This window comes from Camelus ferus, chromosome 34, assembly GCF_009834535.1.
Source record: "Camelus ferus isolate YT-003-E chromosome 34, BCGSAC_Cfer_1.0, whole genome shotgun sequence".
In the NCBI taxonomy this organism is placed as follows: Eukaryota; Metazoa; Chordata; class Mammalia; order Artiodactyla; family Camelidae; genus Camelus; species Camelus ferus.
In genome coordinates, this window is record NC_045729.1 from 12,714,135 (window position 1) to 12,736,639 (window position 22,505).

Here is a 22,505-nt window from a genome sequence, read left to right on the forward strand (position 1 = left end):
CTCTGTCTGATTTATTTTACCCTCCAAGAGCATATTACCCTCCAAGTCCATCCATGTTGTTGCAAAAGGCAAAATTCCATTCTTTTTTATGGCTGAGTAGTATTCCTGTGTGTGTGTACACACCACATTTTCTTTATGGACACTTAGGCGGCTTCTGTATCTTGGTTATTGTAAATAATACTACTGTAAACATTGGGGTGCATGTATCTTTTCAAATTAGTGTTTTTATTTTTTTCTGGATATATGCCCAGGAGTGGAATTGCTAGATCGTATGGTAGTTCTATTTTTAGTCTTTTGAGGAACCTCCACACTGTTTTCCACAGTGGTACACCAGTTTACATTCCCAGCAGTGTACAAGGGTTCCTTTTGGAAAAGCAGAACTTATAAGAAGTGAGCTTGAGTATTCAGCTGAGGACATTTCCAAGCAAAGTGTTTCAGGTACTGCCTGGCTTTATGGGTTTTTGTTTTTGTTTTTGTTTTTTATTTTTGGTTTATTTATTTTTTCTGCTTATAGTAAAATGCATGAAGAAAAAAATTAAATTGAGGGAGAAACTGTTGTTTCCCATTGAATGGTCTGGCACCCTTGTGAAAAATCAGACTATAGCCATGAGTTTCTTTATGGGCTCTCATTTCTATTTTATTGGTCTATATGTTTATCTTTGTTGACTTTGTGAATACATTTTGAAATTGGGAGTTCTCCTTTATTCTTCTTTTTCAAGATTGCTTTTGCCATTCTAAGGGCTGTGCAATTGCATAACAATTTTAGAATCAGCTTGTCAATTTGTGCCAAGTCAGCTAGGATTTTGATAGAGATTGCACTGAATCTGTAGTTCAGTTCTTAGGAATATTTCCATTTAACAATGTTAAATCTTTCAATCCATAAACATGGGATGTTATTCCACTTATTTAGATCTTTAGTTTTTCTCCACAATGTTTTGTAGTTGTTAGGGTCTAAGTTTTGCACTGCTTTTGTCACATTTATCCTTAAGTATTTTATTTTATTTTTTGATGCTGTTGTGAATGGAATTTTTTCTTAGTTTCATTTTCAGATTGATCATTGTAAGTTAATAGGAATAGAATTCATTTTTATATATTGAACGTGTATCTTGCTGAACTCATTTATTAGTTCTAACAGTCTTTTTTAGTAGACTCCTTAGTATTTTTCTACATATAAGATCATGTCATTTGTGAACAGAGATAGTTTTATTTCTTCCTTTCCAATTGGGATACTGTTTATTTCCTTTTCTTGCCTAATTGCCACAGCCAGAAGCTCAAGTAACGTGTTGACTAGAAGTGTTGAGAGCTGACATCCTGTCTTATTCCTGATCTTAAGGGGAAGCATCTTGTCTCTCACAATTAAGTATCATGTTGCTGTGGTTTTAGTTTTGCTCTTAAGGCCTTTTAACTGATGGGATGACCACCTTCTCCCTGACCAGATAATTGAAGATACTCTCCTTTACTTAAAGCCGACTGATCATAGACGTTAACTACATCTACAAAATACCTAGATTAGTGTTTAACTGAACAAATGGGTACCATACCAAGACAAATTGTCACATTAACTATCACATGCCAGTTCTTTGAAAGGTGGGTGTACTCTGAGAACAAGTGGCTATGTGAAATAAGAGATGTAATAGTAAAATCTGTAATATTTTGGAGCCCCTTGGTGTGGAACTCTTAAGAGGATTAAGAAACGGGGAGCTCTTCCTTTCTCATTTTACAAGAGCATTGTCAAGGGCCTCAGCTCTGAGGTGCAGCATCAGGGCTTTGGTTTCACTAACATCAGATTTTTTTTGTATCATTTTTTCCCTGAGCTCCAACTTGATGAGTATCCTACAAGCAACTCAAATATAAAATATCAAAACAGGATTCATTCTCCCTTCTATTCTCTAACTCCTCTTTTTCCCTGTTTTTGCTTCTGTTCTAGAATCTGCCATCAGACACTTAATTTCAGAACCTTCAGTGTCATCCTACAATCCACTCTCTTGCTTAATTTCTCATGTAATTACTATTAAGTTTTATAAATTCTTTACTCTGAATTTCTTTCAGACTAACTACCTCCATTTAATTCCCTCCATTACTGCTTTAGGTCAGTTTCTAGATGGTCTTTTCTGGACCTCCAGTGAATCCTCCACACCATTGCAAGAATGATTTTTCTAAAATCCTAACATGACCACCCAAACGTTCTGCTTAAAAACCATCATTAGCTACCCATTGCAGAAACTCCAGACTTCAGAGTATGGTAAACAAGGTCTCAAAGCCTGTATACCTGCAGTCCTGTCTGTAACCCTATCTGTCACTCAGCATCATGTCCCCATCTTCACCACCTCCCCCCACCAAACAAGCATCAATACTCCAGCCACATCCAAGTCTTTGCATTTCCCTAAACATATTACGTTGTTCCACATCTCTGTACTTTTGCTCTGGCTCTTCCATCTGTTTTGAATACTCTCCTTTCCTTCTCCCCCTTCGTACATATGTGAAGGTACATGATTATCTTCTAATACTCAATATCTACAGGATATGGAAGAAAAGAAGCATCTTCAAAGAAGTTTGAGGAAGAATTACACATGAAAATATACATGAAAAAGTACTGTGTCCTGAATAGTTTTAGGAAATGACATTGTTACTCAAAAAAGATTGAGATTACTCAACATCAAAACAAAATATTTCCTTGGAACTCTAAGAAGTTGGGAAACTTTTATTTGCTTTTAAATTCGACCTTTATATTGGAATGTCTCATACATGAAGTTGTACAGGTGTTTCAAAATGCCCTGGTACAGCGTTTTAAAGTTTAGTAACTTAGGTTGTAGGTATGACAGAAACACAGTGTATATATCATAGAAAGTCAAAAGAAATATTCTCCTGAAAAGTGATATCAGCTTTAACTCCATAGCCAAAATCATCCAACATCTTCTTGTGTATACAGTTATTTGTGTCATTTGTCACACGATCTGCAGTAGGTATATATTGTTATAACTGCATCATATGCCTGTCCTAGAGCTTAAGAAGTTCACTTCTGGACTTCTGCACAGGTTGTTTCTATAATAACTCCAAACTAAGCTATTAAACTTCAAGATGCACAGGGGAAAGAAAATTTAATACACAAGGGCTTTGTGAAGACTCTAAATGTATTTATGTGGGTATACGTGCATGTACAATGTGTGTGTGTGTGCATGTGAATATTTATGCATTCACAATATATTTTTCTCGTGGAGTTTTAAATCATATTCCCCACCCTGTCCTGAGTGGAACGAAGTTAAGCTTGTCATCATCTTTCTAAGACTAAACATTTATACCCTTGCATACTGTTCCTAAGCCATCTCCTAGCCTATTCACTGTGCAAAAATTATCTAGTTCTTTTCATTTGCCTTCATCCTATTTCCCAAATGTGAAATAATTCCATTCTAGGGAATGTTGTCAAATTCATGGCAGACTTCATGGGTGCAAAAATGGGATTCCATATTTCAGGAAATGAAAGATAGACTAGAGAGGAAGGATTACTATTCCACAGGGTATTCTAAGAGATGCTTATATTTATCCAAATATTAAAATGATTGCAGCAATAATAATACCACTTTGCCTGCCAAGTGTCATTTGAGGAATTTAAAAGCACTTAAAATTTTTGAACAGAACAATGGAATCTGGTTGCTGTGCACTTCAGAAAACTGAAAACCTGAAGATTCTTAAAATCCTGACATGTTTTTCTAAGGTGAAAAGTGGCCCGTGGCTTCAATAGCATACAGGATGTGGCATTTACTGATAAGCGAACCAGAATGAAGGACCTGTTTTCTGTAAGATTGCATTCCAGTTACTGCTCAAGGACACTTTTCATTATACAAATGTACTTGTGTGATTTTATATCTTGGACTAGTTTTAATATCAGGAATACTTTGCTCTCCAGAAAGATTTTAGTTACAGTAGTACTTTCTCAAAAAAAAAAAGGAGGGGTATTTTCCAAATGACAAAGTCCCCTTTAATCTATCCTCAGATGTTGAAATGAACAGACGAAACTTCAGTTCTTCACAATTATTGCATACCAGAAAGTGGAAAGAAGGATCAGCTATACTGGTTGGAATTGTCAAGAATTAGTCTGTGATTTATATATTGAATTTTTCTCTGTGCAAATATAACAAGGTCAAAGCGGCCAGAAAGAGAAATACCTTAATATCACATTGGCCACATACTCTGGGTCCCAGATCCCATTTGGGAATTAGAAGACATTGTTCCTTCTTACTTATGCCCACCAGAAGACTGAGATGCTTCTAGGCAGGACTGAGGGGCAGAGAGGGAGCAGGAGAGGGCGGAACAATTGTGTGTTTTCCCAGCATCTGTGATGTTGGTAGCTGTCTGCACTAAGTTGTCCTCAAACCTGCTGCATGAAGACTTCGCTCAAGAGAAGGGATGTATATGGAAGAAGTGATGTAAGGACTCATGTTTAATAAACAGCTGTAAGAAGACCAACGTGTTGCACTTTCCCACTTTCCTCGCTAAAAAGATGAGAGGAAGTAGATATAAACATTAGATGGGGGAACTCCGTGTCCAAGTCTGCTTCCCATGACAACCAAGTACTTTATTCTCATCCTCCTTATGATTAGTCGTAACCTTCCCATCCAATTTGAATATTCTGCAAGGTTTTCTTGGTTCAGAAAGATCATTAAAACATATCTGGTACCATAAAGCTATTGAAGCTTCCCTTTTGCTTTTATAAAATGATATTAAAATGAAAACAACCTCTCTCTCCTGCTTCCACTTTTGTACTGCCCACTCTCAGCCAGCCGCTTGCTGCTGCTGCTGATTTGTTTCCTCTCAGGAGCATTTATTTAATGGCTGAGGAGTAACGTACACATGCTAGAGCTTGGCAACAGCCCATCGAATTCCCCAATTTCTTAAATCGTAATTTTTAATCCATGGTATTGAGCAAGAGTGGTACTGCTTCAGTTAAAAAAAAAATACCCAATGAATATTTTTGAGGAGTATTTATTTGTAGATGAGGATTTTATTTATATTCAATCATAATGAATAGGGTGTTTTGGGTAAACATAATATTTAGAACAATCAATTATTTGAAGGAACTTGCCTGACTTACCCTATTCTATGTCTCCTTTGTCTTTCCAAAAGTAATGTGATGTGACTGATATAAGCAAGACATGGGCAAATAAATCAGAGAGAAAAACTCTAGCTTGTCTTAAGCTTTCCAGATTAAATATAATAAAAATCTCTATTTCTTCTGCTAAAGAGAGACATAAGATACTAGGAAAGAGTATTTTAGGCAAGATAATATTGAGTTTTATGTGCTTTTAACCTGGGAGTTCTTTTAAGAATTGTCATCAATTCCACTTCTCTAAGAGATGGGGAAGAAGCAACATAGACATGTTTTCTAGGTAGGATGCATGCCTTGGAGGGTTAGGCTGAAGCACACAGAACTAGAGGACCATTCATTTGGCTGAAAGTAATTCGTGTCTTCTTCTGGAGCTGACTGGAACTCTGAACACAGCTGATCCAATCTTCTCAGGTCTTCAATTAGGACTGCTGAGAGAGTTTGTGGGCTAGTGAGGCATGTCAGCATTGGGCAGGAATTTGAAGCCCCCTGTTCAAAGCCAGAACTGGTAACTTGGCAGCTGTTTTTGTACTTCTCTCAACAGAGCAAGAAACACGAAGGGTGCCTGTTGTTTCTAGCGGGCTGGAGAAAACGATGAACATGGGGCTGTTGCCTCTTTTCTTTCTGGTGTTTCCCTCTTATATCCAGGTTATTTTTTTTACATATATATATTTGTTTTCATATTCTTTTTCATTAAAGTTTATTACAAGATATTGAATATAGTTCCCTGTGCTATACAGAAGAAAACTGTTTTTTAAATCTATTTTTATATGTAGTCGCTAACATTTGCAAATCTCAAACTCCCAAATTTATCCCTTTCCACCCATTTTCCCCTGGTAACCATAGATTGTTTACTATGTCTGCAAGTCTGTTTCTGTTTTGTAGATGAGTTCATTATCATCCTTTTTCCCTCTTTTTTCTTTTTTTTAGATTCCACATATGAGTGATATCATATTGGTATTTTTCTTTCTCTTTCTGGCTTTCTTTCACTTAGAATGATGATCTCCAAGTCAATCCATGTTGCTGCAGATGGCTTTACTTTATTCTTTTTTATAGCTGAGTAGTATTCTACTGTATAAATATACCACAACTTCTTTATCCAGTCATCTGTTGATGGACATTTAAGTTGTTTCCATGTCTTGGCTGTTGTATATAGGTGCATGTATCTTTTCAAATTAGAGTTCGCTCCAGATATATGCCCAGGAGTGGGATTGCTGGATAATATGGTAAGTCACACTAGTCAGAATAGCCATCATTAAGAAGTCCATAAATGATAAATGCTGGAGAAAGTGTGGAGAAAAGGGAACCCTCCTACACTGCTGGTGGAATGTAGTTTGGTGCAGCCATTATGGAAAACAGTATGGAGATTCCTCAAAAAATTAAAAATAGACTTACCATATGATCCCAGACTTTTTTGAAGGTGGAAGGAGGAAAGAGAAATGTAGGAGAGGATTTAGAAGGGTAAATGGAAGTGAAGTTAGTTCACAAAGGGAGGAATACCTTAAGCTGATGTGAAAAAGTCTCTCTTCCTTGTCTTCTTTTCCTTCTCTTGAGTCTGAATAATTTTGGATCTCAGGAGAAAGCACAAGAGAGGGGAGGAAAGAATTCTGCCAGTGTCCCACTTTTCCTTTTGGCTAACTGTTTTATTTTTGTCACTTGTGTGTTTTTTCATTCTTTTTAAAAATTAAATATTAAATCAACATTTACTGGCAGATGTAGAAATGAAAAGAGAGAAATGTTATAGTTAGTAGACCTATACAATTTATCATGTGAATTAATATTTCTGTTGGGCTTGGTTATAATTACAGTTGGCTTTTGAACTTCATGATGCCACTAAAGCACATGGGTTTCATTTCTTACTATAAATTCTTTCATTCAGGAATTATGCTTAAATTATTAAATATATGTAGAGTATGCAAAGCTTGTAGAAGACTTTATAACATTCTTTATTAGTTATTCTTCACATCACATATGGGTAGTGAGTACAAATTACCAGGAGGATGACATCTTCAGACCTGAAACAATCATTTTGAAAAGTGACAGGGAGTAATGTTCAGGACCGAAGGATAGTCCTAATACTCCAAGTGCACATTTATACCCTTGTTAATGAAATTATGACCTTCAGCTTCAAAGGTAGCTCAGCTTTGGATGCAGTCTTATATTATATCTTTATAAAAAAAAATTGAGGCTCAAGTCACCATATGGAGATAAAAATAAGAGTTGAAGAAAATATTGCAGAAAGCTTTTGCTGCAAATTTTAACAATTCTCAGGAAACAGGATTCCATGAAGTGGAAGGGAAGAAGGGTGGACCCTCAGTGGTGGAATGAAGAGGGTTCCTTTTTCAACATAAACAGGGAAATAGTCCTCAGACACAGCAGGGGTAGGAGGACCCAGGGGGCAGTGACAGGGAGAACAACACTCTCAGGGTCAGCTGTCTCTCCCTGAATTTTCATCTCTTGCAGATCCTCTGCCACCTGACTCGTTAAAGTGAGCACAAGGGGAAAAGGCAAAGTGGCGAGATTAAATAAAAGCCTACAAAATATAGAACAAGCCTCCATACATGTCTTTCTGTGGCACATGCTTAGGGACAAGTCATCTGAAAGATGCTCTGAATACCCAACTTGTGAGTTTTTATTTTAAGCACAAGAAGAACTTTACCATATTCTGGTCCTTGAATGGGATGATTCTTTGCACATGTTTTATTTAAGAAAAGAAATACTAAAATGGAAAATTGTCCAAGTGGGGGAGGAAGAGGTTAAGTCTTAGATCTTGGAATAAAATTTCATGAGAGTGGAAGGAGTTTTGCTGTTCAGAAATTAACAATATTTTTAAAGAAAAATTTTACATGTGAAACTAGCAATACATTCCAGAGGACTGGTTATTCAAGTACAAAGAAGTTAACAAAACACTCAACCAATTGTTTTAGATTTTTTTCCTTATTTCTTCAATTGATTTTGCTTTGTCATTGCAGTTAGTGGAATTTTTGTGTTGTGTGATTCCCTTATAATCCGTGTATCACCATGAGATAGAGTCAATGTGTTTATTAGCAGCTATAATGTATTAAATGACCACAGCATTAAAGCCCAATGTTGATAAACATTGATCCATTATTGAGTTAGTAAAAACCATTACAATTTATGTAACATAAGCTTCACCTCCAAAGGGCATAGAAATTGGATTAGAGAATGTCTGTTTCTAAGGTGAAAGTATGAAAAACTTGGGATGCAGTCATAAACTGCACTTTTATTTCTACCTAGTCATAAAAAAGCTGTATTATTAACTATAGGGCAGTCATTGTGACGTTATGAATGAGTGTAATTCATCACTATTGTAAAGTCAACAATCCTAGTCTTTATCTGCCCTTTGGTGAGATTATAGGTAACAAACATTCTACGTAACTTGTTTCCATTATCCTATAAGTGATGAGAGATAGTTAAAGGATTTTAAAGTGGGAGGTGTCTTGATAAATGTATATTCCTAAAAGATCCCTCTAATATAGTATGCTGGGTGGATGGAAGGGAGTTGAATCTGAAAGTTGGAAGAACAATTAGGAGTCTATTGCAACAGCTCAGGGAAAAACTATGGACAGCTTGGAATGAAATAGTGAGGGTAGAGAAGCAAAGGATTAGATGAATTTGAGAGATATCTACAGGGAATGGATTAGATGAGAGGTGTGAGGGAGGGACAAGTCAGATTCATCTTCAGAATTTTGGCTTGAACAACTGGGTAAATGTTGATATTATCCAAGGTAGGAAATAGAGTAGGGAAGCAGATTTGACAAGAGAAGAAAGAATATGGATGTGTGGACACGATGAGTGTACAGTGTCTGAAAGACATAAATACTCACTAGGCAGCAACTTCCAGTGCACTTGAAAATGTGTCCCTCAGGTCTAGAAGAAAGCTTTGACCTAGGATATAGTTTTGGAAATCATTGTTATACAGCTGGTGTTTGAAACCATGGGAGTAGATGAGACCAATGGGAAGTGAATTCTGCAAAGGTGATGGTGTTGCTTCATGAATGTCCAAATGCAGTGTTTTTTTCCATAGTATGAATGAAACTTCAGAAAACAGGGAATTTCTCAAGATGAGGCTATTGTTTATTTAACTTTGAAGTGGTGGATGACTATTGCTGTCAGAGAAAAGAGAGATAGTTAACATTGTTGCAAGAAGGAACATGGTCCTTTTCTCAACAGTGCTCAATCACTATAAATTTTTATTTATTTTTATTTCTAGTGAGATCTTCACCAGGATGTTTCTAGCATGGCTTCTGAAAATATTGCTCAATAATGTGTCCCTGGAATAATAGTGAGGACTTAGGCTGCTAGGTGTTACCATAAATTATATGATCTCTATTCCATGGAAAGCTACCATAGACATGCCTTTTCTGCACTATACTTGCCAACTTTATAAGCGCATAAACCCTGGCTGTGTATCAGGTCCTACCTTACTCAACATCTGTGACACTGGTCAGCCAGGGTGATTCACAAGGTCAAAATACTTAAGTCACATTATAGGGAAAATTAGAATTGGTCAAAATTTCAGCATTAAATTGAGACAAACTTAGGTCAATGTGAATTTTCTGGGAGTTCATGATAGGAATTTCTGTAAGTGATTCTGTAGTAAATATTTTAAAATATTTCAATAGGAAAATCTTCCAAATTAAGATTTTTATACTAGGGTAAACATGTGAAATAAATGTGATGGCTATAATTTGAATATACAGATGTAAAGAGAATAATTATGGATACAGTTAATATTTCTTCTTCATAGAATGATTAGCCAAAGAGAAGGAGCAGATCATATGCTCACAAGGATGAACAATAAATCAATAATCTTGATGAAGCTACAGAAAAATACATTAAAGTCCACAGGAGATGCTCCTTCTTATATGTTATATAAGCAAATATAAATAAAATAATAAAAACCAAGTTTGCAGGGCAGTGGAGGAAGAGGTACAAGTAAGATTTTGCAAACTCATAAAATCTTCCTAGAAAAAAATTGGAAATGAAAGCAATAAATGTGATTTAGTATTCATTGATCAATAATCCCACCTTTGGGAATGCACACCAAGAAAATATTTCTAAGAGAAAAAAATGTATTTTTTATATTCAGCTATATCAATAACAAATTATTCATCATATTGAAAAAAGAAACAAAATTTAAGGGATGGATTAGCAAATTATTACATTTATCTTGATAAATAATACGACTTATGTAGATACATAGAAAATAATATAAAATGTAGATATAAATGAAAGAATACAAGTTACATAATTACATACATTACAACTACATAAAAATTAAATATATGCATAAATATTCATAAAAATCAAATGACATAAGTAGCTAGTGTTTTAAAATTAAAGTGTAGGCTAGAGTCCTTTTAATGTGAATGTAATTAAAATACTAATGCTGAAGAAAAGATTTCTGTATCTTTACTAACAATTTTAAATTTAAGTTCCTTTCATTTTTAGAGGTTAGAGGGCAAGATAAGGCATTAAAGTGGATGTTCCTCTTAACCGAATTCTGAGTCTTGGTGTCAAGGGTGTATGCACCCTCCTTAAAAACCTCAGAAAATCTGTAATATGATAGCAAGTGTCTTTGGAAGTTCTTAATTAAGTCGGTCCATTGTTCCTTCTGCCATCATGTGAGTTAATTGCTCTCCCCGTGTTCTGCCTTTAGACGTTGACATTAGTAGATAGTTGTTAAGTTTTTAGTTCTAACATTTATCTTGTCATCAAATATGATTTCAAAGTACAGGAAAACCTCATTAATTTTGACCTTACTAAGTTGAAATTTGTGATAATTTAGGCAAGATGTACTTCAGTTCTCTGCGTATTAGCATCATACTGACTGGTTTTACGGGATCAGGTAAACTCTCCTGCGGCAAGATTCTCAGGGACAACAGATATTCTGAAGACCTCCCCTCTCCTAATCTTCCTTATCTCTTGTCTGTCTGAAATTTACCTTTTCTGTATAAGGCTTTGTTATCAACTAGCACTAAAATGTCCCTGGTGGGAGTACTCTGTACCGAGGTCACAGTCCAGATCCTTCCAAGCAGTTTTGCTTTATTTAAATCCATATGGTGTTTGTGTGTTCCTCCCAGAATTGGAAAGCCTTTGCATGGCCCATATACTTTTCATTTCAGCATTCCCCACCATCCTGATATCTGGCTACTTCAGACATTTGAATTCACTACTTCTTTAACTGTTGAGTCTCCCACAAAATGATTTCAAAAAATTCCACCTTTTTTTCTCCTGTGATCTCTGAACAGTATCTCCTATCAGAAGTCCTCATCGTCACGTGTTTTCTGCTGCTTTCTTTATTTTTATTAACATTTCATGGACACAGCCTGGTTTCTTAATGAAACTGTAATTCGTTGAGGGTAGGGATGGGAAAAGTTTTTATATCTTCTACAGCACTAGGTGCTCCATGACTAGGCAGTGGCTGGCTAGTAGATAACTGAGGGTAAATAAAGGTCCTCATATCAGGTAGAACGGTGCTGCTCAGGTTGTGCTGTCAAGTTTGTAATGCATATGGATTATGTCATTGGATCTTTTCAATCTCCCTGGACGGGAATGGGAATGGTGACCAGGAACAGAGCATGAACACCCTGGATTCTGAGAAGGGAGGTAAAAATTAGGATATATAAATATACATATGCTTATTCAAAGACATTTTAAATTAGTGCTTTGAGTTAAGACCCAAATGTCAAATAACTGGTTGTTAAGAGAAGAACTAGTTGAGGAAGTAGGTACCACTGTTGCTCATAGTATTTGTGGCTCCACTCCTTCTAGATAAGATTACACTTCCCTGCCCCCACGAAGCTGGGCTTGGCCACGGGACTAGTTCTAACCACTGGGCTGCGAGCAGAAATGAGATGCATCTCTTTTAGGACAAAACATTAGGAGCCAGTTCAGGAAATGCCATCCCTCTCCTTCCTCATGGCTGCTACCTTGGTGCACATGTTGCTGTGGAGGTGACATACGATTGAGGCAAGAGAGAATCTTTTGTTAACACATGGAGAACTATGTTTTGAAGAATTGCTTGCATCTGGAGTGGATTTTGAGTGTGCAAGAAGTAATCTGTTGTGGGAAGTCTCTGTGGTTCTGGGGCTCTTCACTGCAGCATTACCTTGACTATCCTGATTAACATAGTAGGCACTGGGGCCTAACATGTTGAGCCTTTACTGACTGATTTAAGAGTGTAGTTGTCAAGAGTGTGGTCCTAGAGCCAGGGTGGGTGTGTTCACATCTGGGTATCACTGCCACTTGTGCAAGATCCTTGAATTCCTAGTTCCTTGGTTTTCTTATCAATAAATGGTTTAATAATAGCACCAACCTTATAGGGTTGTTGTGTGAATGAGCAAAATAATTCATGCAAAACACTTAGAACAGTGCTCAATGCAAGTTATTATTAACATCATTATTACTAGTCAGACAGCTCCCCAAGATGATGACTAAACTTGGTGTCTTTGGTTTCTTACCACCGAATCTGCTTTCCCCGTGTCCTCTGTCTTAGTGGCACTGTAGTTAGTCATGCTCAAAAATGTGGAACCTTCTTATCATGCTCTGTCACCAGACATTCAGCTAGTTGCTATATCCTGGCAGTTTTACTTTGACAATGTAAATAAGTAAACACAATTGTACAATCTTTCTAAAATATATTCCCTCTTCTCTCACTACCACTGCCATAATTCATTACCATTGCCTAGAGTGTAACAAGAACCGCTTAATTTGCCTGCATTCAATATTGGGAAGCAAAACTATCACAGTCGAAAAAGCATGCAACCTAACCTTTTAACCGTGCAGCCTGACCTTGAACTCCAGCTCTACCTCTTACTGGATGTGGGATTTTGGGAAAGTTACCTAATCTCACTATGTCTTTTTCATCATGTGTATATAGGAGGATACCAATATTTGCTTCACAGGATTGTTGAGAGATTATACGAGATAATTAACGTAAAGCACTCAGTACATAGCAGGGAATCAATCATTCTTAATTTGATTTTTTTTCTCCATTGCATTTGGCCTAAATTGTTGCCAACATTATTTTTCAAAAGTCTAGGCCAGATCAAATTCCTCTCACAGAATGTAGAACAGAATGCAGATTCCTCAGTATGGAATTCAGCAGGCTCCAGCACCTGCCTCAGTGCTTTTGCTGGCTTCCTCCTTGGGCTTTGCATCCCATCGCCTGCTATTACTTGAATGTGGCTTTGAGATTCAGCTCGGAAGGAAATGGTTAGAATGGCCTAACCCCATGGTGACTATCGTTACTAATACTGTATTGTATATTTGAAAGCTGCTAAGAGAGTAGATTTAAAAGTTCTTTTCACAAGAAAAAAATTGTAACTATTTATGGTGATGAATATTGACTAGACTTAATGTGATCCTTTTGTTGCAATATATGCAAAGGTCGGATCATTATATTATAGACCTTAATATATATATGTATGTATAACTAATATAATGTTATATGCCAATTATATCTCAATCAGAAAAAAAGCCTATTCCTTCTAAGTTCAGAACTAGTACCATACCCTCTGAGGTGCAAGATTTCCCTTATCTCTCTGTGTATCAGTTAGCTACTCATAAAATGGCTGCACCATAAACCACCCCAAAACGCAGTGGCTAAAAACACCAAGCATTTATTGCCACAGATCTATATGTTAGATTGTTGAAGAGTGTTTGAAGTAGGCGGGGCTCAACTGGGGTGTCTCAGCTCGCTTGGCATGTTTCTTCTTTCCTCCCAGGACAAGCATGTTAGCCTAGACGTGCCCTCTTTGTGGCAATGGCAGAGGTCTGAGAGCTCAAGCAGAAATACGTAGGCTTCTTGGGACCTACATGCAGAACTGACACTCCATCAATTCTGCCTCTTTCTATTGGTTAAAGCAAGTCACATTGCCAAGCCCAAAGTCAAGGTGTAAGGAAGAATGTCCCTGCCGTAACAGGAGGACACTACAGACTTACATGGCAAGAGGGTGTGGCTATGTGAAGAACTGGGGCCACTAAAACTATCTTGCACACACTGTTGGAATGAATGGGTCTTACCTCTAAGGTCTTAGCATCTTACCTCTGTCTCTGTCATAGGGGTTAAATAGTTAGGCATTTTACTGTTTCTTTGCTTACATACTGTTTTCCTTTCTTTAGGCTACTAACTTTGGGAAGGCAGGGATGTGTTTTACTTATTCTAGTTTTTCCAACAATACTTTGCACTCTCCTTCACACATGGTCAGTGTTCGGTTAATGTTTTCCTGAATTAGTATTTTAAAATTTGGAGTAAAGTAGCTAACTTAGAGATATGCTTTAGCATGTTGTGAAGAGAAAACTGTGAAACGTTTTTGTTCAAAGAAGGAATTCAGAAACTGCCCCTATATAGTGGCTGAAGGACTTTTCTCTTTGGAGTCACTACATTAGACAGGAGTCAGTGCTCACAGAAATCTACCAATGCATAAAACAAAACAAAACAAAACAGAACAAAACAACTTTGTAAGGAAGGAACATGGATGAAGGGGAAGAAATATTTGTAAGATGTGAGAGAATACACATTTTGAGGTTTTAAAAAGGACATAATAATTTTTACAGGTTAAGAATAAGTATTCCAGATAATTGTGGCCTGCTTAGGATCATCCACACAAAAGCATATCAGAATTCACTGCTGGTCAGTTGTTACCTTGTAAATGATAAAATGGTGATCCTGTAACTCTTTCATTCCTTCAGTATTTGTTAGCTGGAATGTTTGTGAAGAAGAGCCTTCCTTTCCTCCACCATTCTCTTGGAGTATCCCTATGGACTAATGGGGCTTTTTAAAAAAAATTCAGTGTGTCATAACCAGTAATGATCACTTTCTTTTCTATGCTAAAATAGTCCCAAATGTGGTCATTCAGAAACCCTTTAGGCTGGATTCTGTGTCCTCTGGACATGTTCCTATTAGTTGCAGAGCACTTTCTGCTTTCACATCAAGCAAGATGTTCTGGGCTCACCTTGCATTTTCCCTGACTCAGTCTGAAATCAGCCATTTCCCAAGAATCCCTAGTTCCTTTTGGTGGGGAATGGTATTTAGAAAACAGGGTCTGGGTGATAGGTGTGCTCATTGTTACTGAGATGTCACTGCTTCTAGATCCTTTTAGTGAATAGAACCTACATACATGTATGTAACTTTTAATTTCTGTTCATAATTACTGCACTAATGCCATTACCAATAACAAACACTCTATTTGAAGTTTAAGATTCATTTTCAATACTCTGTCTTTATTAGGAAACAGGAACATGGGAGCATAGTCTGAAATTATCACCCAACATATTACTCAGTTATTATTACAAAGAGAAAAATATACCTTTACAATTGAGAGATGTTGTATATCTCCCAAATCAATGATCAAATTTGGCATCTTCAATCGTGGGGCATCCCAGCATTATGCGTCTCCTAATACACGCATTGGAGAAGTTCACCTTGCCAGAAATGTTCATCCTTAATCTGTTCATAGGCACAAAAATCAGACATTTGCCTCAGAATTCACAGGGTGTGTGTTTGTGTGTGTGTGTGTGCGTGTGTGTGAAATCCAGGTTAATTCACAGAATTCACATTAATTTCACATTTATTTTGTGGGACCACTGACCCCACATGTGACTGGCTCACATCCCTGTGACTCCTGCCTAGGTCTCCCTGCTGCCTCTTCCTTCCCTCAACTCAGGCAGGGGATCCCTACGCTGCTTTGTCCTTATTTCCTTTAATTGGCATCTTGGCAGTAAACGGCAAGGGTGCAGGGTGATGGGAGCAGCAGGGCCACAAGAAGTGGACAGAAGTCACTCTGAATAAAAGCTACTCTGCATGAGAAAAGAACTCTCTGAAGGGGGCATGGAAGAGGTGGGATGTCCCTGGAGGATGACAGCAACTGCTCCAGGAGTAAAAGCCCACGTAGAAGGAGTCAGATGCTAAAGTGGAAAAAGAATACTGGGGGCATTGACACATGGCTCACAAAGAAAAATATTAAAAAATATTCAGAGAAGGGCATGAAGTGACAAGAGAGAAGGGAACCAGTGAGAGGAGAGATATAAAATTTATCTCCATTTTGTTTTATCATTTGCATCATTATCTGACTGCCTCTGGTAATAAGATGTTTCAAAATGCCTTCAGATAGAGATGGAGTCTCTCATCCATATTGTCTGTAGTAAAAGAAATCAGGGCACATTTCTCAAGAAGCTTGAACAATCTGACAGTGAAACACCAGAAGAGTGCGTCTTCTCTACATCATAATAGTGAGACTAGAGACGTTTTTCCCCCCCAAAGTGTGTAGATGGAAAAACGAGGAAAAGGAAAAGCAACTTTTCAGGTAGAGAAAATCAAGAGTCTAAAGGATTTCTTTAAAAAAAAAAAACCCAAAACAAAAAACATCTGGGTCCGATACGGTGCTGTCATGTCTTTGCTCTGCTGGAGGAGGGAAAAAAACAATAAGACAGTGCCAGCTATTAACTGTGCTTAATAGGGGGTTATTTCCGCTCAGGGTGTGTTCTTGCAGGAGTTGAGTGATGCTGGAAATAACACTGTGCGATCCTTCCCTTTCCCTATTACAGAGAACACTTACTATCACATCACATCTCCTGCTTTCTACATTCAATCAGTCTCCTCTCTGAAAGTCTTATTTATTCCTCCCTTCCTTCTCTCCTCCCTTCTGACCTCATTGTATAACTTGGAAAAGAAGAGGGCCCATTTGGGAAGGCATTAAAGAAATGATCCCCCAGTACACAATGCGAATGTCTGGAAGTGCATTGTTACAACATACACAATGGGCTCGAAAAAATTGCAGTAGATAATGAAGACTTTTTTTCATTGTTGGAGGACAGGTAGGTCTTCACACAGGGGATGAAAGTTGTTTATTCCTTTGAAAAAAGACTGCCTGAGTTGAATAATTAATATCATTATGATAAGAACAAAAAATGATGATGAGAGATTCTTTTAAAAGAGTAATGATGTTAGAATCAGGATCTTAGTATGCTTGCAAGAGTGATTAAAATTGAATGCTCTGCCCATGTTTCCTGTACACTCCAGGAACTGCAAGCAAAGGAAGATGGATTGGAGTCAGCAGAAGGCATTAATATGCATGTTATCAACTGAACCTTTAACAAATTATTTTTTTCAGAGATAATAAACATTTGAATATTTTCTCTAGAAACCAGGAAGCCTGTTTTACAGGAGGTAACAAGCAGGGACAGATCGACTTTGAAGCTAATGCAGCTTCGGATTCCCAACCACTCACCTGGGCCCTTACTAAAGCTGTGGGAGAGGCCCTAATAACATGTCCAAATGTTTTAGTAGAATTTGCCAGAGTAGCATGTTTTCACTGCAAATAATTTCAGATTGCTGTCACTTTCCACTCCAACTTTTTCTGTCTGATTTCCCCTCACGTCAGGTGTCGTTGGAGTGGCGGTGACCATCTTCGAGATGAAGCTAAGAGGAAGTTGAGTTGGGAGTAATTTAATTTGGGTTTAGTGAGACATCTTTATGTGGCTTGCAACCAGTTTCCTGTAAGGATATTGCCAGCTGTCCGAAGGAAAAGCTTCCAGGAAAAGTCCACCTGCGCCTTGCGCCTACTCACCCAGCATCGTGACGTGGAAGTGCCACAGAACCTGTGCTCTGTGGGTCATCCCCCGTCCTAGTTGGGAAGGAAGCAGCCCCCACCTGCACCCAAAGTCTTTGACCGCTTTTTAATTTTGTAATAGACTTTTTTCCTTTCAGATTTTCTCTTAAGTAGAGCATGCGACAACTTAGAATTTTCTTTAAAGAATCAAAGTGTAATGTTTCCCATTAGAAAGCTGCTCAAGCTTTGTAAAGTGCGTACATCAACATTAAATTTTTCATAGGCTGGGAAGAGAAACCCGAACAAAGAGATGTAAAAAAGTTTATTCAAAGCGTTGATATAGCTCAGTTGCACCACTTAACTTGTAATATGGAAAGACAGTTTGGGACATTTTAATAAAACAAATGAGAAATTACAGACTGCTGTTTGGGACATACTTGAGGAGTTCCTTCTTTTATTACCTGCATTTATTTATAAAAGAAGCAAGAGAAAACTTAGATAATAATTAATGGAATATGAAACAAAAAAGATAAAGATTAGCCCTGACATCAAGAGAAATCACTCTGACATTGAGAAGTGAATTGCAACATTTTTTTTTTTCAAATTATACCAAAATTGTAACTCTTTAAGAAGAAAAGAGAAATTTTGAATAGAAGTAATGAATAGGCTTCTGGCTTGTTCGATTATCCAGTTAATGAAGAGGAGTGAATCATATGTACACACTGGAAGAAGATTTAAATTTCCAGTAAGTTTGAGACAAAATACTGACATTGATGAAGATAATGTGAAACTTTATAATACATTGCAAACTGGTTAATGAGTGTCATCAATTCAAGGGATATTTAAGTTTAGTCACTGTACAAGAAAACTTGAAACCCCCGAAACCTTACAATTTATATATAAAATAGATTTGATAAAAGTTTTCCCTAATTTGACAAGAATTCTATAAAATGTACATCATATTACTACCAATATGTAAGAAATTTTTCCCAATGATCAACAATAAAAAACAATTTTTGAACAACCATGGTGAAGAACAGACTGGATTCTTCCTATTATTTCTACAGAAGATGGTATTTTAAATCATAATGTGAAGAGGTACTCAGAGTATGAAGTCAAAAAATGTAGAAAAGCAAGGGTTACAGAAGAGTCAGACAGCAACTAATAAGAATTGTTATTTAATTTAAAAATTTGTGGCATTTATAAGTATTAGAATTTTTCAATTGTTGTGATTTATTTTCTCATTTTAAGTATTTACTTTCACATCAGATTTCTACTCTTTTCCTTAAAGAAAGACCCCAAATTGTAGGCTTCAGGCTCTCCCCTTTGGTTTCAGTGATTGATCTGAAAGATGCTGTGAGATAAATATACTTCTGTTTTTTCCCCCAGACAAGGCAGGCATAGGCTTTACCTCTGCTGATTGGGTCATGGATGAGAATGTTTGCATCTCTTGGGATCCTCTCTCTGGGTCAAGTGAGCTGGCAGAATACCTCCAACAGTGTCATCAGCAGCCTCGGGCAAGAGCTTTTACCTCAATAAACAGTGCTGTGAAATATAACCCAACGTCTTATCATGTTGGCATAGTGTTTTCTGTACAGTCTGACCAGGGGTTAGGAAATGCATATTTGCAACATTGAGAAATGGTGTTTCAAATTTCATAAATCTGGGTGATCCTTTGACAACAGTTTTATTGAAAGGTTTGTGGTCCCTGGAGGCAAAGGTCATTCATTAGAAAAGCAAGTGAATGACAGGGAGCCTGATAAATAAGAAGAGAGATCTCCTCCTCCATTAAATGGGCAATGGACACGTCAGAGTAGAGATGCCACCTTCCACCCACAGGCTGCATGGTCCCTAGAATTAACTTTTCTGGAGTCAGCAAGTCTGCTTGGGAAAGTGGTTGCTAACAGTCATAAAAATAAAAATCCTTAATATTTACGGAGACCCCACGGCATGTCTGGAATTCTTGCCACTGTTAGAGGAGGTCATTAACAGGATGTGATGAACAGTTGACTCACGAGCTGGACCCAGGGAATATGGAGATTCCTTACATCCTCCTAGGTCCTTGGAATGCACATTTCGCCCACTGTTCTCACTCTAGGAGCCACTTCAAGGATGCAGCCTTGAGAGGATAATGTGTTGTTGAGACCATCTGGACTGTATATGTGACCAAATCCCATTAGGGCCTCTATGTAAACTTTTAAGATTCTGGCTGGTAGCTGTGGAGATCTACTCATCTTGTGGCTGCCCAAGACAGCAAGTCTGGTATATAAGTTCCCTTGCTTATTAAAACTGCCACCTACCAATCTAGAGTCATCTGCTCCTTTCTTCGGTCTCTCATTGCCACCTGTGTACAGGGGCCATTTTGAATTGCACCAGGGGAACGCACGAGGTTGCTAACCAACAGTCAGGTGCTAGGAATATATGGATACCTACATGCTGGTCTGTCTCCTTAAGTAGTTAAGCAACTAATTGGGAAGACAAGAGATATACATAAGAATACAATTTTAAGTTTAACCTGATGAAATTGCCTTTTTATTATAGGTCAATAATGGTTGTTTCATGTGATTAAATACCAGTAGTTTCATACAATTCAAGATAAATAGCTTATTGTTCTTTTTTGGGTCAGTTTTTCATAAGGCACGGCCAAATGTCTAATTTGGTATATGTAGAATCTCTACATGCCAGTGGCATCACCCAGTCATTGATAACTTGTGCAAATTCTTCTACACATTTCCAAATGCAAGGGGCAGGAGTCGGGGGGATGGTGGTGAGATGCCATCATACCTCATTTAAAAATCCTTGAAATTGTTACAGAAATCAATTCAGGCTTGGCTGACAGAAAAATATCCTCAGTGGAGGTGGGACTTGAGCTAGAAACTGAAAGAGAGGGTGGACTTAATTAAGGAGAGGGGATCTGAGAGCTCATTCTTCCTTCCACACTTGCAAAAGTGAACAGGCTGGAATGGAATTGCTGAGTCTAGGAAAGGAAGAAAATTAAACAGAAAAGAATTGGTCCAATTTTGGTGAAGGGGATTGAGGTCCAGGAAAGGAAGGAAATAAAAGAACACAGAAAAGAAATGGTCTGATTTTGGTGAAGGGGATTGGGAATAGGAAGGGGAAGGTGAGCTCTGAGGTTAAAAAAGGAAAGTAGATTAAAGGTCAACCTTGAGTGAGCTTGGATACCATTCTGAGGTTAGTGGGGATTGGTAGAAGACGCCAGAAGAGTGTTTCAGGAAAGCCCCACGGGGCCCTTGCTCTCTGAGTGCTACGGCCCTCCTGGAATCCATGTTCTAACAATTGGAAATTTACACACAAAGGGGCTTGGGCTGACTGTTGTGTACTTAGGGGCACAGCAACTCAGGGTGCTTCTGCAGTTCCCCAGCTACAGGGAAGATCAGCCCAACCTTGCCTTAGAAAAACAGCACTACCATTACTGAGAAAGAATAATTCACATGTGGGCACACTGTATTTGTGTTTTTATGTAATGCTTACATGTTTGTCTTAGAAACCTGACATTCAAAGATTAGGCCTAACAAAAACTAGGAAACAGGAAAGAATTAGTTCAGATGTTTTATGGGTGCTGTCTGGTCTATAGGACAGCATTCTATATAGATCAAAGGCAGGAGCTGGCAGGTGTGGCCACTTCACACAGGATTGTTACCTGTGTGTTTATATGGCTGCTCCTCAGGAATGTGGGTGAGAGGCTCATGATACAAACAAATATGAAAATGTTCTACCACTGGAACATTCTGTATCTTTGAATGAATGACCATGAATCAGGATGAAAATGATACATACACAATGATATTAATATTAAAAATAAACAATACTACAGGTGGTGAGAAGTACTGTTGAAATAGAAGGCAGCTTAAAAGGGAGGGAAATGAATGGATGTTTGCCTTTTAGAAGAGGGTGGGTTTGTAAATGCCATGAAATCTAGTTTTATTTAGGGATTATTCACCTCTCATCATCTTCTCTCAAGGTCTTTAAGTAACAGGATCTACCTTAATAAAAAATTCCAAACTCCTCAGACCTTCACTAGCAGTCAGCAAAGCACACATATAATCCGCTATACAATTTAACACTTGATTATATTTGCCTTGCTTTGTTTCCCATTGTTTTACGCGTCAAACTCGCGTCAAAATAGATCTTAAGCTCCTTGAAGGCAAGAACCCGGCTTTAAACTACGTCCAGCACACGGGGTGCACTTACGAAGCAAAGGCTGATTTTTGGAAAATCAAGCAAGGGTCTTAAATTTCAAACCGAAGCTCCGCCTTTGAGATGCTTTCCGCAGCGGAGCGCGGCCGCCCCCCCGGGGGTCACTGTATAGCTTCCCCCACCCCTCGGCCGTCCTTCCTCGTTGCTGTTTCCCACCGCGGCCAGCAGGAGGCGCCAAGGACTCGGGTTAAGCCTTTTCCCCCTTCCCACCCCACTTCCCCCAGCATATGACGTGGGAAGCTGCCTCCGCCAGAGTCTTAGCAATAGGAGTGAGGGGGTGAAGGGGTCTGGGGGTGGGGTGGGGTAGGGGGTGTGAAAAAAAGAGGACAGCCGGGCACACACACCCTGGAAGCAGGGACATCTTCCCTAGCTTCATGGGTTCCTCCTCCCACTAGAGCAGTGTGTGAGAGGTAGGGGGGGTGTGTGTGTGTGTGGGTGTGTGTGTGTGTGTGTGTGTGTGGCACGTTTTTGAGTGTGAGACCCAAACCCAGACCAGGCAACCTGTGATCTCCCGCCCTGCCCCCGTCCCCGGTGATTAATCCCCCTTTTCCTTACTCTCCCCTCCTCCCCCTCCTCCTCTTCCTTTCCCGCTGCCGCGCGGTTGACTT

General features: G+C 38.3%; 1 long non-coding RNA gene across 1 annotated transcript in view; it reads left to right on the forward strand.

Moving 5' to 3' along the window:
* LOC116661306 overlaps positions 1 to 18,597 on the forward strand; it is a 200,014-nt gene extending 181,417 nt beyond the window's left edge. The window contains exon 9 of the long non-coding RNA XR_004317178.1: positions 17,512 to 18,597. This is a non-coding gene — a long non-coding RNA (uncharacterized LOC116661306). The remainder of the gene's footprint in view (positions 1 to 17,511) is intronic.
* The last annotated feature ends 3,908 nt before the right edge of the window (positions 18,598 to 22,505 follow it).